Source organism: Leuciscus leuciscus (genome assembly GCF_965113295.1).
Source record: "Leuciscus leuciscus genome assembly, chromosome: 1".
NCBI lineage: Eukaryota > Metazoa > Chordata > Actinopteri > Cypriniformes > Leuciscidae > Leuciscus > Leuciscus leuciscus.
This window is the reverse complement of record NC_138725.1, coordinates 40,737,567-40,754,798: the sequence shown is the minus strand read 5'-3', so window position 1 is coordinate 40,754,798 and position 17,232 is coordinate 40,737,567. Positions and strand designations below refer to the sequence as shown.

The 17,232-nt window shown below is 37.4% G+C and overlaps 1 protein-coding gene and 1 long non-coding RNA gene across 3 annotated transcripts in view; one reads left to right on the top strand and one right to left on the bottom strand.

The window, feature by feature from the left end:
* The first annotated feature begins 3,938 nt into the window (after positions 1-3,938).
* Positions 3,939-17,232, top strand: part of LOC309506700 (uncharacterized protein) — a 43,714-nt gene continuing 30,420 nt past the window's right edge. The window contains exon 1 of one of the 2 annotated variants that reach the window (XM_082180624.1): positions 3,939-3,992. The gene's annotated coding sequence lies outside the window, so the exon portion shown is untranslated. The remainder of the gene's footprint in view (positions 3,993-17,232) is intronic. The other variant, XM_082180623.1, reaches the window with a different exon arrangement.
* The window catches only part of LOC309508091, a 348,495-nt gene continuing 344,482 nt past the window's right edge, over positions 13,220-17,232 (bottom strand). The window contains exon 2 of the long non-coding RNA XR_014209375.1: positions 13,220-15,606. This is a non-coding gene — a long non-coding RNA (uncharacterized lncRNA). The remainder of the gene's footprint in view (positions 15,607-17,232) is intronic.

Below are 17,232 nucleotides of genomic sequence, written 5' to 3'. Positions count from 1 at the left end.
TGAGTAAAAAGTATATGCTCAATGATACCTTTGGGACAAATTGTACACTTTGTCTTCAATGACAAATGCACATTATAAACAAATATTACTTAGCTATACATTGCACTTTATTTAAAAATGTTTATCATATGCTTTAATACTTTCTGAAAGCAATTTATGTCCAAGTAATTACGTGAATTCCAAGCATCAAGAAGTAAACTTAAAAATTACTTTAAAATTGAACTTAAAATATACTACAACTTATTTAATAATGTATTTTGAAAGTATACTTTCAATGCATTATTACAATGATAATTTTCAGCACATAGTTATAAATATATCTAAAATATATATTTTTATTAAAGTGCAAATAAATACACTTTTAAAAATAAACAGAATTTTCACTTTAAGTATATTTTTCTGAAAATATACTAAAGTACAATTATTTTAAAGTGTGTTGAAAGTTGAATTGTGAGAATTGGTAAAAGAATTGGTTTAATATATTTAAACATAGTAGGCTACATGTTTTTTTAGTATATTTGCAATGTACTTTTGAAAAAAGGAATATATTTTAAATACAATAAAGTATACTTTTTTTCCACTAGGGGTCAAATTGGAGCAGGTCAGTTTATTTTAATTTCAGGGTAAAACAAGTGATCCTTAAGTATATAATATAAGCAACAGAGAGTGATTTAACTGTTGAGAGGATGAGCCACCCATCTGTGTAGGCATGCCATCATTCTCTTCATAATCATAATCACCTCTTATGAGTGATGCAGTGATGATGTGATCAACAATGAGGTGGCTCTCTATAACCATTAATCCAAGTATGCTAGTCTGAGCCACATATGCATGTTTGTTTATATTCTTTTGGCTTATTTATGAAGCCTTCAGCCTTGACATATATGCATGAGACACGTGTCTTTCACTTTTAATAAAACTAAAATTTGTCTCACAGACTTTTTCATCAGATAAATATGATTACATTATTTCATCGGGGAAGTCATCTAGATGCATGTCAAAATTCACTGGTTGGGCTGTAATGTATCCAAAAAGTGGCTGAATAAGTATACTTAGTTCAGTTTAACACACAGTATTACAATATTTATATTCATTCTGCAGATTTTGATTTAAAATAAATACAAAAAATGTGGAAAAAGGCCACGGATTAAGTTTTGTCCTGCTCATAACTAAATGCTCTCTAATGCAACACTTGCCACAGAAAATGGCTTGGTAAATCAAGTTTTCAGTTTCAGAGCCCTAAACAAAGCTGAGTCAAATAACGTCATTGTGACCAATTGTGTTTGTACAGTTATCATAATAATATTTTTAAAAACCTAAAATATGGACTAGATTCACCTCTCAAATGATCATTGTAATGGGGGCAAACTAAGTTTAAATGATTGAAAGTATGACTTGTTTAGCATCACCCAGTTGATTCCCTCGACAAAAACCCAATAGGATTTTTCCATTGGCTTCTGAATTATAATATATAGCCTGATAGCTTGTGTTCACCGCAGACCTTATTTCAAACATTTAACCAAAAACCCATTCAAAAAACCCATTGACTTCAGGACGAATATATACAGGAAGTGCTAAAATGCTCGTTTCCGGGGTTTGGCCTACAAAAATACGTCATCCTGCCTGCACCACTCTATTATTTATTAGACACCTACAGGTAGACTGAGGTGGAACTCGCATCAGGCGGTGGAGCAACATCAATGGGGATTGGCGGCCAAGATGGACGGAAGTGGAGTAGAGTCCGGAAGTGATCTCTGGATATGGGGGAAAAGATAGATGGCGGATGAAAATGAAAGAAACAAAAGTAGTAAGTGGACTGTAGTAGAAAAGTGAAGAAGAGAGAAAGATTGGAGCCAAACATCAGGAACCGAAAATGTCATCAGTTGAGAAGAAGAGAGGAGTAAGTTTATGTCAGAGGAAGCAAGTCATTTGAATCCTTTGAAATTGACTAAATTGCTGAAGGAAATGGTTGGAAATATTGAGAATGCTAAGATGTTGAGAGATGGGAAGATTATGTTTTGCAAAGACATCAAACAACAAAAGGCTGCTCTAGGGATTAAATCTATATTAGGGCAAAAGGTTACAAGTCAAGGTATGGGAGAAAAGAAGTGCTGAGGGGAGTTATCATTGGAATACCAACAAATGTTTCTACTGATTAAGAAAAGCATTTCAGGAGCGAAAGTGATAGATTGAAGGAGGCTGAAATATACTCGAAACAAGGAGAGGATGAACACTCTTTTGAAATGAGAATTGACGGTGATTAACCATGCTGCTTATAAGATGCTGGCTTTCTCACCCTCTGGAGTCAAAAGCTTGGGGTTTTGGTCACTGCAGTTCTCGCTGTTCGGTTGTGATGCTGGCGGCTTTCTCACCCTCTCCAGTCCAAAGCTTGATGTTGTTGTGGTTTCCATCTTTATATTTTACTTTTTGTTTGATGTAGTTATGTCTGTTTTCTTGATTAAATACTTGTTTCAAATTTGATTACGTGTTTGGCCTCCCCATTCATGTTGCTACTCCTTGAGCCAAGGGGTCGTAACAGTCCCCCATGGTGGAAACTATAGTTTTGCAGCAAAAGGTAACAGACAGACAATACATAAAAAAAACACAATACATAATACACATCGGACACGTCATACTTCATATATATATATATATATATATATATAACACAAAAACACCTCCTATGAAGAGTTCAATACCAACAGCCAGCGACACACACACAAAAACTTGAATTGTTTTGTTCTACCACCCGGCACCCTAAAACGATGCCCAGAAGGCAACAATTGAAATTCTTTAAATAGGGGATGATAAAAATTTTGTAAAATTGAATGTGCCTTATTCAAAACCTGTCTATGATAAATATCAATAGGCTGGATTTGACTTTTCCTGCAAACTTAACAAGACTATTTAGCCTATTTCTATTTGTCAAAGTTAAATGGCCAAACCAAGTTACAATACAAAAGGAAAAAAACTGATTCAATAAAAAAAACTTATAAAATAAAGTCATCATCTTAGAGCAGCATTGAATCTAACAAAAAAACTGTATTTGTTGAAACTTATTGCAAACATCGATACTTTTGCTTAGTTTGTTGTCAATCACAGTAACCAGATATTAATAAATGTATAAAAGTATCCCAGTTTTAATAAAAGAGGGTAGATATATTATGACAAATGAAGAAAAGGCAGAAGAGTAGAAGCTTTCATAGTAACAATAACAAATCTGAAAGTATGAGAGTACAGAGGGAACACATTTTAGAGTTTTTTTTAATAAGATATGGGAGTTGGGAAAACTCCCTATACCTCTTGGAAACATGGAGTGATAATTCCAATTGCAAAGCCTGGAAAGGATCACTCAACAGCATCAAATTATAGACCAATTGCTTTAACATCTAATTTATGCAAAATGACAGAGAGAGTGATGTTCACCCGATTAAACTATGTAATAGAAAAGGAAAAACCTACTACGCTCATTTCAGAGTGACTTAATATTTCAATAATATTACTCTATGACTTATTCAGCAGATAACGGGACCCCACAACACTGTAAAAATGTTATGTGCTATTTACTTATTTAAAATTATAACATTATAACAATATTACACATGATATTTTTGAGTAGCTTAGTTATTAAGGCTTGATTTGTTTAATGGAATTTATGTAAAATCCCCTAAATTATTTAGTCTATGACACAATATATTTTATATTTTTGAATGCAGAAACATTTAAGGGTGTATGATATTATTCTAAAGTATTTAAGAGATAGGCCTACAGGTTTAATTAGAAGGATATGATTTCTTTCTTTCTTTCTTTCTTTCTTTCTTTCTTTCTTTCTTTCTTTCTTTTTCTTTCTTTTAATTATTCCTTTCGTTCATCGAGGCTTCAAACTCCATCCCAGTAGGAGGCGGAAATGCACCTCAAGCTGGTTTGCCAACCGCCAAAAACACAAAGAAAGAAGAAGTCGGCTGAGATCCGTCTTGTTTGCTGTGCTGTGGGTAAATATTCATCCAGTACAAAATAGCTAAAAAAATAGGTTGATTTAGCATTTTTGATAGAAACAACAAGTTCTGTTCTTTGTGTTTGTACGTATGCTTTCCTGCATTGCGTCATTTTATGTCAGTTATCGCGTCGCATGAACAAGCTATTCTCTTTCCTAAGCCATTCTATGTATTCTCTTTCCAGAAAATTTTGTTTTGTGAATGCTGTGAAACGAATAATAATAATAATAATAATAAAATAACTTAAACCAAACCCATTCGGCGACTGCAGTTATGAATGGCTTGAGACAAACAAATTTCGATCTGGTTTCGGTTTCGTTTTTGTACACACTAGATGTCCCCTTGGGGTTCTAAGCATTCGTCAAAACCGCCGCCATCTTGGAACAGGGGTCTTGTCATAGGAAGTAGCTAGGTCAAAGAGTATAGAAGTACTTCTGTGGCCCTGTCCCAAATGGCAAACAAATCCCAAATGGCAAACAAATCCCATTTGTTATTTTTAGATCTCAGAAGGGTGCTCGAGAGCGCCCCCATGTGGTCGATTTGCGCCCTTGATGCGCACTTTTGCCGAGCCCGCACTGATGCGGGCTCATAGACTGTAAGTGCGGGCTCCGCAGCAGACTTCTTCCCGACAGTCAAAGCGGCATTACGTCACGAAAGTGCGGACTCAGAGGAAGACCGCGAGTGCTTAGGGTTCCATTTGGGACAGGGCCTATCCGGTTGTTAAGTCGTGACGTAACCACTCTCCGATAATACTCTTTCCGGGTCCAAAGTCCAGGTCCTCTCTACCTACCTACCGCTTTCGCTAGTGTTTTGGTTATTATTGAGTGTTTTTACAATGCCGCTGTGTCCCGTGTCCCAAGCTAACTCACTTCAACCTCGTAAATCTTCTTTTTCATTGATGCCTGGACTCTACCCTTAATTATGCCACCTGAGTGATGAGCTACACTAACCACTCTGTTGGTGTTAAAGGAATTTAAACCCTTTTTGACCGCCAAGGGTGCCTCACTAAGAAGGACGTGATCGTAAATAAATTTACAGGTTCCACCATTGTTATTTCTGGACGAGAGGAGCGCTTGGACCCGGAAAAGGCTAAACGTCACGCGTGACGTCAGACTTAACAATCGGATACTCTTTGGCTGTACTGGTATCATGCAGTTTGTGTTAAATTGTGTTTGGGTGGTTAATAATAATAATTTATATAGCGCCTTTCCAACACCCAAGGTCGCTTTACAAAGATATGTAAAAGGCAGTGGTTCTCAAACTGGGGTACGTGAGGTGACAGAAGGGGGTACGGGAACAAAATGCTTAATTTTGCCGTTCCTTTAATACTACCTCACCTTAAAATAAGATTTAAACTGAGCATGCATTTCTACCAGGTAAAATGCTGTAAATGCATGACATCCGATCAAATTACCTCATCTTTTGGTCAAAACTTTCTGCATTTAAAGGTGCAGTGTGTGATTTTTAGCGGCATCTAGTGGTGAGATTTGCGAATTGCAACCGGTCAATAACTCGTGGCCTTTCCTTCAAATTGCAAACTCGAATGAGAAGCTACGGTGGCCGATGTAGGATCGGAAGACGTCGTCATCTGAGTCAGCAGAGAGTAGCAAGTCAAGCAATGAGGTTTCTCTATATTATATTTTATATTAAATTATATTTACTTAATTATTCAGTAAAACCCAATGGTATTGCGATTGATATTTTTACTTGTTTATCATTGTGTTAGTCTTTTATTCACTGACTTTACCATAGCTTGTTTCCATGCTAGTTAGTATAAGATAAGAGCATCAAAGCAGCTAACTTAGGTAAGGGGAAATAGCTAACGTTACGATGTCCGAGGCGTCTTACAGACAGCATGTTTTTCTCCACGTTTGCCGCATCAGGGACAACCTGAGTATTCTGCTGCATCTTTTTCTGCTGCTTCTCATTCAAGTTAGTGATGAAACACGCTCTGTAGCGCTCTGTTCGCTGTCGGCTACGGTAGAAACATGATGTCACAGTATGTCGACCTTCATAGAAGGGGGTGGCCGCGGTTATGTAGATATAAATGACTCATTCTAAGGTAATAAAAACATAACGGTTCATTAAGTGAGGTCTTTATACACCACTGAAAACATAGTTATGGATCTTATATTGCATTTCTGTCAATAGATCCTCAGAAATATCACACATTGCACCTTTAATCTGTCTATATCGAAAACCCTCAGAAAAGTTTGAGTTCTATGATCAGTTAAAAAACCTCCTTCACAGTTTGGATTTTACCAAAGAGGTTATATTGATGTGGGGCTTTAATGTCAATTGGAGCGATAAGGGTGGAAGAAAAAAGCTTAAAAATATTACAGACTATTTTAATCTTACACAGTTAATTGAACTATCCACAAGAATAACTAATCGGCCTGAAACTAAAATAAATGTATTGTTCACAAATAGACCAAAAATAATTACTAAGACCTTTAATCTAATGACAGGGCTGTCAGATCACAATATTATTCTTTTTGCCAGGAAGCTAAAAAAATATCTGTAACGCAGTTCAGATGTCATGGGAAGGAGGAGGCGGGAACCGGCGAACATTGAAACTTATTTAATGATAAAAATAAAACAAATACTCTCTCGCTCTTCACTGTCGTCGCTCCTCCTTTATGCTTCCGCTCCTCCGTGAGAGATAACGAGACTGGTGCGTCGCGCAGGTGTGGCTCATCATTAATCACGCCACCGGCCTCGTGCCGCTCTCCCACGGCCCACAGCCTCGTCCTGCTCGCCACAATATCGTTTTCATTCCTCAGCCACAATAATATGTAAATATGAATCAGTCCCAGCTGGTCAACAGGAAAACCTTGGGGTAGCATTAGGAGAGATTGAATGGAATGGGGTCCTCTCTAAAGGAGACCTGGAGAGTGACTGTGACCAATTTACATCAACTATTAAGAAAGTTATGGGGCCCTACCTCAGAAAAAGCGGAGCCAAAAGAAAAGCAGGGACACATTGCCCTGGCTTAATGAAGAGTGTAGGAAACTTATGAAGGAAAGAGATCAATTATTGAAGCAATCTTTAAAATCAGGTCTTACAACAGACCGACAAAAATTTACCGCAGTAAGAAATAAAGTAATAAAAAGGCTAAGACAAGCTAAAGCCAACTTTTTCAATAGCCTCGTTTCCACTGTCGGGCCAGGGCCGGGCCGTGCTAGTGCGTGCCAGGGCCAGTCGCGTTTCCACTGTCACTTCCGGGGCTTGATCGGGGCTTACTCGGGGCCAACGGCCAGGATTTCTGGCCCATCGAATACCTTGGGCCAGCTCGGGCTAGAGGCGTGGTCAAGGTAAAAGGCGGAGTTTATCGGTGTTAGGGAAAGTTATGGTCTGCGGCAAGATGCATATTTCACTTTTTTATATTGCGAAAATTAAACGCTGCTCGAAATGGAGAATCGCCTGCACTGGTCTGTCGAAGATACCAAAGCTCTTCTGAGCATTTGGGCAGAAGAAAGGGTACAACGTCAATTTTGACGGCATGTGCAGAAACGAGGACGTTATAAAATACATCGTTGCTGAACTTTCTAAGCTAAGCATTCAGCGAACAACGCTTCAAGTTCGGGAAAAAATAAAAAAGTTGTGGGCGCAGTACAAGGCGATTAAAACGCACAATGGACAAAGCGGTGCTCAGAGAAGGAACTTTCCATTGTTCGACTTGATGGACGGTGTGCTGGGTCACCGTCCCTCTGTTAGTGGAGAAACAAGTCGGGACACTATGGCAGCCGCGGACGGTGAGTTAATACATGCTATCTTCTTAAAATCTAAGTTTTCTAACTTCCTAACTTCCTGCCTGAATGAACATCATAATTCCCGCTGAAATGGATGGGGTTGTATGACGTTTGATCCAGGAAGGCGTGTTAAGGGCGGGGTTTAGGGCAGCGCTGCAGGGCTAATGGCCCGGCAGTGGAAACGCAAGCCCGGTGCTTGAGGCCCGAGGCCACTGGCCCGGCTCAGCTCGCTGTTAGCCCTGGCCCGGCCCTGGCCCGACAGTGGAAACGCGGCTATTGATACTATTACAGAGGCTAGAGGAAATGGGAAGAAGATATGGCAAACCATCAACAAGCTGATTGGCAGAAAACAGAATCATAACAATAAAGATTTAGAGTTAAAAATTAACACTGAACTAGTTACAGATCCAACCATCATATCTACTGAACTAAACACCTTCTTTTTAGACTCTTTTTATGAAATAACTCAACTTTTTAATTCACCTAGCGACTCTATTTGCTCTATTAATTATGCACAGCCGATTTTTCACTTACAACAAATAACTGAAACAGAAGTAGCAAATATTATCAGTAGCTTAAAAAATTCTAAGGCCATGGATACCTATGGCCTTGATACAAATTTTTTTTAAAAGCACAAAGAGATCCTTCTACAGCCTATTACATATCTGATTAATCAGTCCTTAAGACAATCCATTGTGCCATCAGCATGGAAGATGGCCCTGGTCACACCCATTTTTAAATCAGGGGAATGATCAAATATGGCCAATTATCGGCCAATCAGTATTTTGCCTGTTGTTTCTAAAATAGTCGAAAAATGGGTGGCTAAATTACTGATCCAACATCTCAATAAAAGCAATAATTCACTCCACCCTATGCAATTTGGATTCAGGGCCCATCACTCAACAGAAACGGCTAACTGTTTGTTTTTGGAAAAGGTTAAAGGCTACCTAGATAAGAGTTCTTATGTTGGTGCTGTCTTCCTAGACCTAAAGCAAGCTTTTGATACTGTTAATCACCAAGTTATTTTTATCTAAATTAACATATTTTAATTTCTTTGAGCAAGCTCTCAACTGGATAAAATCATACTTGTCCTGTAGAAAGCAATGTGTTTGTATTAATGATTCAAAGTCCCCATTCTGTGAATGTCCAGTAGGGGTCCCCCGAGGCTCCATACTTGGTCCAATCTTGTTTACACTGTATATAAATGACCTGCCAGAGGCATGTAAAAATGTTGATGTTCAGATGTATGCAGATAATGCTATTGGCCTAATCTTTACACATGATAAGAACTACCAAGAGATAGCATCCACACTTACATCTGCAATGGCTCACATTGATGACTGGCTCACTAAGTCATGTCTCTATCTAAACACTAAAAAAACAGTCTGTATATATGGCATTCACTAAACAAAATATGAAGGTGTCACATTGTAATGTGTTCTTTAGAGGACAGGAGCTTGATATTGTTAATGAATTCAAGTATTTAGGAGTCATATATGACTCCACCCTAACATTCAAACGTCACGTAAAAATGGTGGCAAAAAAGTTAATTTAATTTGCGGAATTTTAAACAAATAAGGCCATTTCTTGACACCAAAGCTGCCAAGTTGTTCTTACATACTATGATTTTTTTCACATATTGAGTATTGTTTTACAAATTGGTCATTAACTAGCATATCTACTCTTAAAAGCATTGAATATCTATTTAAGAAAGCCATAAAAACTTTTGATAAAAAGGCTTTTGTCATTTCACCATTGCAATATTTTAGAGAGACATAAATTTTTAAGCTTTGACAATTTCAAACATTTCAAGTATGCTTGTTTAGTATATAAAGTGTTTCATAATCTTGCCTAGGGACTGCAGATGAAAAGTAGTTATTTTTACTAATTCTGGCATATTTACATGGTGTATTTTCATACAACAATGTTCATGAATATCCATGGTCCCTATCAAATAAACCAATAAATAAAAAAAGTGTGCCCACATGAAGAATAGGAAAGACAGGTAGTTCCACGAGTCTTTTATAGATGTTTCCTCTCAGTTAAGCACTTTCAAATCAAAGAGCAATCAAAGTAGAAGTAAACACATTATAATAAAACAACAGTCAGCAGTAGAGCGGTCATCTTCCTCTTTGCGCGAGCATTCTCACTCTCACTGTGCGTGCACGCGCACATAAGAAAGGCACGCATACAATAATGTACGCCATAGAAGTAGTCATCTTAAAGACATATTAACATTCATGTCATGAACTGGTGGCCGTTACAAACCCGGAAGGATGATAACAGCTTTTCTTTTTTTTTTTTTTTTTTTTGGTTAAATTGCAAACATTTCAAGTACAATACAACAAAAAACAAAATGAATACAAGGCATTGTATATACAATTCAAAATATATAAACCAAAGAATAACAACAACAACTAAAGTATACATTTACATAATAATAAAATAAAAAATAAATAAATACAGAAATAATAATTTATAATATCAGGGCAGTTATGTATTTGAAAAACTTTAAATTTGTTATTGTTTTTATAAGCTTTTTGTTTTGTGATCTCATGTTTGAAAGAGCTTAGTTTCTAAGTATATTGTGAGATCAGTGTTATAAAAGGTAATATAGGAGGGTTTCTTTTGGGTTATTTTTGTCTTGTGAATATAAAACTTCACCAAAATAATTAAAAGATTAATGATATAGTTTTGTTTTTCAGAAAAATATGGGTTTTGGAAACAAAGTAAAATGTCATGAGGTTCTAAATTAAGACATCTGTTTAATTTTTTTGTCATGTCTATTTTAAAGTCAGTCCAAAAAGAAATAGAAAAAGGGCAATACAAAAATAAATGTTCAATATCTTCAAGTGATGTGTTACAAAAAGTACATTTATCACAAACAGTATGAATATATCTACTAATGGTTGCATTTACAGGATAATATCTATGAATAATTTTTGTACATTACTTTTACTTTATTAGAAATAACATACTTATAGGGTAATGTCCAAATGCTGTGCCAAGATATACAATAAGGTTTAAGCCATTTTGATTTACATGGAGGGTTGGAACCGATATTAAAGGATTTTTTTAAATAAAATTATTATTAAAACCTTTATCAAATAAAGAGAGACCATTTACAAAAAGTTGAGGATTTTGTAAGGTTGTGTTATTAATATCTACGTCTGAGAATTTGGTTAATATTATTATGCCATTAGGGATAGCTTTAATTACATTGTTAAATTCTTTTTCATTTACAAATAAACCATATTTTGAAATAAAATTAGGGTACGTGTAAAATTGTCCATTCTTGTCAATAAGCTGGTTTACAATTAAAATTTTGTGTCGAACCCAATTCTCTATGTACAATGATCTCTTATTATGAATTATATTACCATTGTTCCATATAAAACACCTGCTAGGAGAAAAATTGTGTTTGTATAAAAGTGACCAGTACAGCAATGCTTGTTTGTGATAATTGGCCAAAGCAATTGGAAGTTTACCAGTTATATAAGGGGCCCTATCCTTGCACCCAGCGCAATTGACTTTGTACACCGACGCATGTATCATTCCTATTTTGCACCCGCGCAAAGCGCGCTTTTCCCTCCACAGACGCACGTCACTAAACTAGGGAATGAACTTGCGCTCCCTAGGGCGGTTCAGCGCAAAAAAGGAGGCGTGTTCCGGCGCAAACGTTCCTTCATGCTATTTTGATGGTTTAGAAAACAATTGCGCCACTAACCAGGGGCTCGTTCTTCGTACGTCGCTAACTCAGTTAGCTGGATTTGATTGTTGTTGATTTGGCATGATCTTGGATTGTTTGGTTCTTCGATGCTCATCCTGGACTTGCTGTCATAGCAACAGGTCCGTAAACTTAAACCTGCTTGGGAGCAGGCTTATTTCATGTAAACAGGATTAGATGGCAGCTTTATTAAGCGGAGCTGATACGGGAAGTCCAGCGCAGCGCGATAGTGCACTTTCTGAGATTTATATTTTTTCTCGTGACTCGTGAGATTGTCGTTTACATTATTAATTTGTTGGAAACGCACATTTATTTTCGACTTGTCGGAGTCGGGCTTTAACTACAGCACAAACTGTTTGCATTGCCCTAAGATTATTTGCGAGTGGCTCTTTCCTTTACACTATTGGAGATGTGGAGAACTTGATGTTAAGTGCTGTCTGTCGTGTCATTCGGACTTTACCTGGCGCTTTTAGGTTTAAAAAACAGTTTTAGGTTTTTAAGACCCAATGTTGTAAAGCAGTTTTTTTAAAGCAGTTTTTTTTTTTTTTTGCTATCATTTTTTATGAAGATCATGCAATCATGACCATGCCGATTACAGTATGTCACTCAGGCTTCACTAACGTGATTGGTACCATAGAATATAGGCTTTCATAGACTGCCATCAAGGCCTCAATGAAGGGGATTATGTGAACAGAAAGGGGGTTCACAATGTGCAGCCCAGTTACTATTGGGATTCTTAATATTCCAGATTAATAATATTATATCAAATAAAAAAAGGCAGTTGACTAAAATCTTCCATATCACAAATGTGAAATCAAAATGGCCAGGATCTGTGCATGACTTAAGCATTTTCAGAGATTCACATTTATGCACATTATTTGAAAGTGGTAAGGAAAGTTCCACAATTAAATATCAAGCTCACTGTATTACACACACTTATGCTGATCCTAACAGAACTGCATTTCTTCATAGGTGATTATGACATGTTCCTGCCTGCAGACAGGTGTTTCATGACCCCATTCCCTGACCCAAACCAGTTACAATGCAGCTCTAGCCAGGACAAGGGCACACAATGAAATGAACTTTGGCTAACTAAAGGGAAGATTTCAGTGTCTGATAAGTCTGAGGGTTGCACACCTGACAGGGCCTGTGACATTGTTGCATGTGCCATATTACACAACATTGCAAAAAAAAAAAAACTTTTCATTATATGTTTAATAAAAGACCAATATACTTAGTTCCTTGAGTTTTATTTCAATTGTTCTTTGTAAAGAAAAGCCAGTGGTCAAGTGCCTGCAACAAGAGATATTAGACACATGCCTCATGCAACAAATAAAGAAAAGTTGGCTATACACTGCCCACCTGTAGGCCTATGTCTCCTCTGTCTGTGCTGACTCTTCTGTAGGCCTTTCTGTAGATGTGGAATCCTGCAACTTATTTTGCAGCCATAAAGCATACAAGTATAAATTAAGTAAAGTTATTTATACACTTGCAGGTAGGCTAGTTCCTCCATATGACAGTTATCTGAGAGGGTTTATTCACTGTCCAGTGCAATGGAAACAAATGGACATTACAAAGTCTTATACTTTCTTTCCTTTGGAAAGTTATATAAAAAATGTCCACTTACTGCACATATTTCAGCCACCACTTTCTTGGGAACAGATACAAGTGTTGGTGTATTATGTAAAGGTGCACAAAAGAGGAAAACACAATGTCATTACAATGAACTACACTCTGGAAAAATATTTTTACATTAATATAAGTTTATTAGTTTTCACTTTCACAAGTCAAAGCAATTCATCATTACTCAAGATTTAACAGTTGAAATTACTATACAGCCTTAATTTAATGCAGCAAAAATTATTTTACAGTGTAGGCTACTAAGATCTTTTCTTCTTTTTTTTTTTCTTTTTTTTGCTCAGCCTTTTTCTTGGTTGCTTTTATAAACAGCCAACCATTTATTTAACAGTGTCTTTTATAAAAGAGACTATAATATAACTAAAAATTATACCATTATGTAGAATATTTTTGTACATCACTTTTGTTTGTTCCCATGTTCTAGTGTGGTGACTCTGACATTTCAATGAACAAAGTAATTATGCAATTATTCAAATACAAAAATATAGGCTAATAAGTGATAAAAACATCTAACATGGCCACTTCTAACGGATTTAAATTGTCTGCTACTTTTTGCCAGCCTTCTCTCCTGGCTTTTGCAGACTTTGAGGTGTTCCCTGGCGTTTTGCATTAAAACATTAAAATTCTGAATAAACTTCGACTATTAGTTCTTGCTCTGCTGAGGAGAAAAACTGAGCGCGCTCTTTGGCCACGCTGAACAGCCAATAGCAGCGTTGCTGATCAATGTTTCTACTATCGATACATATCCCCTTTTAAACCAGCGCATGAACGCGCAATTATCTCAGATAACTCAATCCCGCGATACTAATCCTATCCGGCAAGTGTGTTCGAAGAACCGAGTTAGCCAGATCATGATTAGCACGATGATATCATCTTGGATGTGTCATTTGATCTCGGATGTAATAAGCAACGTACGAAGAACGAGCCCCAGGAAAAAATAGTTTAAAGTCAGTGGCGCGTTGCGCATGTTATTCATATGCTATTTTAAGGGCGCATGCTTGGCCATAATCAATGTAGCGTGTGCACAACGCACATACACTTTGATTCTCTCATCTACACAGAAGCAGCAGTTTTCATTTTTGCAAATCATACATTATTACGATAGATAGATAGATAGATAGATAGATAGATAGATAGATAGATAGATAGATAGATAGATAGATAGTAGGGGTGTGACGAGATCTCGTGTTACGAGATCTCGCGAGATTAAAACGCGACGAGATTTCTCGTCAAGGTGAAACTTTAGGCTTGTTTGAGATGCGCCTTGCCTCGCCTGAAATGTAGTCGAGAGTAGGCGGCTGCAGTAAGAGGAGGAGTGAAAAAAGCGCAGGCAAGCCGGACAGATCTCTCTTCTCGCAGTGGATCTGACACCTGTGAGATCAAAGACGGATATCGCGGGATTCACCGGATTCACGCTCGTGCCCAGTGTTGCTATTAAATTGGATGGAATTTAAGTTCTGTTGCTTTTATATGAAAATAAATATAATGAACAAGACACCCAAAGTAGCCTACTTATTTAATTCCATTCCAAATACATGTTTATCAGTCTTTTTTTCTTTAATACAGACATGTGTTTTTTTTGTTTTTGTTTTTAATAAAAATTACATTGCATAACCCAAAGTGATCGCACTGTCAGATAGTTTGGGAATATTCACACATAACGTATACACATAAAACATGATATCAGAGTTTTAAAATCAAACATTTTAAAAGAGAACAATACATCACGGTTGTTTAAACCAATGAACATCAAGCTGTGTCGTCAGCAAGTCGTTTATTCCCATCATGCTTTTGATCAGCGCAGTCGGTGGAGAGCAACTGCGCTCGACTGCAGAATCCGACAGGTGCGCCTTGCGCTCGCGAGAGATTTTTGACATACGTCAGCATGACATCAGAGCAAGGCGGACCGCACTCGGACACATTTCTAACCGGCATGCATCTCGCGCTGATCACCGGTGATCGGTTCTGCGCAGATTTTGCTCATCTCAAACAAGCCTATTGTCTCGTGAGTTGTTGTGATGTCAGTGATGGAGCGTGAGGGTGAAATTAGTATTGAAGATGCCCCTGCCACTTTTAAATAATTTGTGTGCCGGGCCAATCTCACACACACTCACTGTCCCTCGCTCACTCACTCACTCACTCGCGCACACACACACACACACACACACACACGTTCACTCGCGCACGCACACTCACTGTTTCTCGCACTCTCACTCACTCGCGCACACTCACTCTCGCTCGCACTCAACCCGTCGTGGAGGACCGTTAAAATTAAACATGCTAGTCTTTCTGTCGTGATGTCCTGAAGCATCGCAGACGCGTAGGTTATCGCCCATGACACACTATACGAAATGAAACGATCGAATCTTTCGTCCCGACGCCCGTTGTCCGAATCTCCACGAAATGGATCGTGCTAAAATCGTGCTAAAATAGTGTAATCTGAACCAGGCAGGTAATAAACATTTGACCTATCACGCAAAGAACCTATTAAACACTAAGACATGGGAACAGTAGGCTATAGCTAACATTCACATATCACAACCCAGCTAACACAGTACGTTGTGACGACGTCGTCAGTTAGTCGTCATTTGGTCAGCGTGACATTACTTTATGACAACGTTGTGAGGACGTCGTGGTAAAGTTCCATTTTTTTAGAATCTTAGCTAACGTTCCAGAAACGTTGTGGGCACGTCCTCAAAAGACGTCGCTAGTTTATCCCATGGAGAACGTTGTGAGGACGTCGTGGTAAAGTTCCATTTTTTTAGAATCTTGGCTAACGTTCCAGAAACGTTGTGGGCACGTCCTCAAAAGACGTCGCTAGTTTATCCCATCGAGAACGTTGTAGAGACGTGGTCCACTGGTCACCAGATAACTTAATAAAATCTTTGATGAATTAAGTAAATGTTCCATATAATATCCAAATGGCATATTATCACTAGGATAATATTTGTAATGCATTTATTTATATAATTGAAATTATCTGGAAAGTTATCTGGTGACCAGTGGACCACGTCTTTACAACGTTCTCCATGGGATAAACTAGCGACGTCTTTTGAGGACGTGCCCACAACGTTTCTGGAACGTTAGGCAAGATTCTAAAAAACTTTACCACGACGTCCTCACAACCTTGTCATAAATATAAACGTTTGTATATAATTATTATTATTATTATCATTTGTATTATTATTAAGGAGGTTGGGTGTTCGTAAAAACAACAATTAAAAAAATCTTCAAACTGAACTTCAAACTTGAAGAACTTAAAAATGAGTTTTAAATTCATGAGATTTGTATTTAAGTAATGTGTTAATTCTACATATTTATTTATGTAAATGCTGCGTGACTGACGTGTTTTATGAGCGTGCGGGCTGAACATTTGAGTAGCTTTCAAACCCTGGAGCGGCGCAGAGTTGCCATGGAAACGGCGCCGCAACAAAACGGATTTCAGGAAAGCTCCCTCTCTTGCTGTTGTTTTCACTGCTTTCAGGTGAGTTTAGTCTCTAAAATCACACACATAATATACACAACTGTTCCTGACACTTTTCTTACGTGTTATTACATCTGTTGAATATTTAGGCTACTTTGTAGAAATGGTTTAGTGTCTTCGAAAAAGTCCGTTAGCATCTCAACCGTTTTCAGAAGAGAGGCTAACCTAAGCTCTTATTTACAAAAGTTTGGGCTTATAATCACATCTTTGTGTAGATAAGAGGTTATGATGTGCACCTGAATGTGTGATTGGAAGTTGATTAATTTATTTAACTGATATAACATAAATGTAGCAGCTGTGTGCTGTTAATCGATGACGTCACTTACACTGAGCTAAAATTGTCTGAAACTAGTTTTCACATCTTTCACGGTAAAGAAATATTGATACATGTTATGTTATTTTAGCAGCGACAAAATAACCCCTCTACAACAGAGGGGAAGCTCTACGATTTCAACATTTCTTAAGGAAGTTGCTGACAGAGAAGTGGGAAACACAGGGAGAACTGAGGAAGCTTAAGTTATTAAATAACTTCATATCCATTTTCCCCCACCATATTTTTACCTATATTACTGACTCATTTATTTGATTAAAAATACAGTAAAACAATAATATTGTGAAATAATATTAACATTTAAA